Source organism: Clupea harengus, chromosome 5 (assembly GCF_900700415.2).
Source record: "Clupea harengus chromosome 5, Ch_v2.0.2, whole genome shotgun sequence".
Lineage (NCBI taxonomy): Eukaryota > Metazoa > Chordata > Actinopteri > Clupeiformes > Clupeidae > Clupea > Clupea harengus.
The window spans coordinates 16,332,145-16,333,653 of NC_045156.1; positions in this window are offsets into that span (position 1 = coordinate 16,332,145).

Sequence of the window (1,509 nt, forward strand, 5' to 3'; positions counted from 1 at the left end):
AAACAAACGCAAGTAAACAGTGGAACTGCAGTTTTTCTGGATAAAAATGTCTCAGTTGAAATCGGTTGCGAAATGTAAACGCAGTAATGCTTTTTATCAAAAAAAAACGTAGCTCCACCGTTTGCTTCCGTTAGTTTACAGGTCAGTCTTCACCTCTCGAATATGGCGGCGACGTTGACGTACGATCCAAAGGTCAATGCGGAGTCTATGTGTATATGTTTATGGCCAGGACCAGCCTACCATTATGGCCGCTGTCACCACGCTATCAAGATAAAGGTCATACACTCTGTATTACGCAGTTGAGAAAAATACCAGCTAAAGTGTTCTAAAAAGGCGACATTACAATGGCTTACGATATAAAGAAAACATTTCGAGAAATGTTAAAGGTATGAAGAATACTCTGCACACAGGTCTCCAAAACAGTCCCTATTCCTGCAAGCCTATGAGTAACCATTATAAAGTTGCATGGCTTACTAAACAGAAAGTGTCACCATTTAACCTACATAAAATCCACACCCACGAGCTCTCACCAAAACGAGAGTGAGGTGTTTCATGTCCTGTGGGTCATATCTAACCCTAACCCAGAGCATTGCCACATATCTAACCCATAGCATTGCCACATATCTGATCCTAACCCAGAGCATTGCCACACCATGTCTCTAAGTGTCCAAGCTGGGCTACAGGGCAGTGACTGTGCAAACACATGTGCCTTACTCAGGCCAGTTGACATAACATGACACAAGTAGATCAAGCAGTTATATTATTTATTACCATTTACATTTGAACGTTCTATGGCTTTTATACAATATTTCTACAAAGCAAGAACCTCTGACTATTACTCTGAAATGTTCATTCGACAATAATGATTTGTTGCAATGCAACGTTGTCAGCAAGGGGTAGAGATACACGCACCAGGTTAAAACTCAGAGGTTTAAGAATGTGTTTAAACCAATCAGATTGCGCAGAACTATTTGTGCAGCTCCAAACACGCCCTGTGTGACGTGTCAAACGTAGGTCCCAGGTCCCGCTGTGATGATGTGTTAAAGGGTTCTACAGGGGCAGGCATAGATAACGAAAGGCCATTGAAAGCATGAATCTAAGATGGACAAATCACTTGGCTCATTAAAATCTACTCCATACATATCAGTTTTACTGTTCCTTCAATCTGCTCCATACATACATAAATCAGTTTTACTGTTCCTTCACGGGAATTCAGGCTGGGAAGAGATGTGGCCGATGCAATTGAGAGAGTGTGCGTGTATGAGTGTGTGTAAGTGTGTGTGAGTGTGCGTGTATTTGCCTTGAGCTTTGCTGCAGTACAGGGGCCACCAGAGGGGGGCAGCAAAGAGCCATGAAAGGAAATGCATGACCAAAGCAGAGTAGTATACCTGATTGGCCAGAGCAGAGTAGTATACCTGATTGGCCAGAGCAGAGTAGTATACCTGATTGGCCAGAGCAGAGTAGGCAGTACACCTGATTGACCAGAGCAGAGTAGTATACCTGATTAGC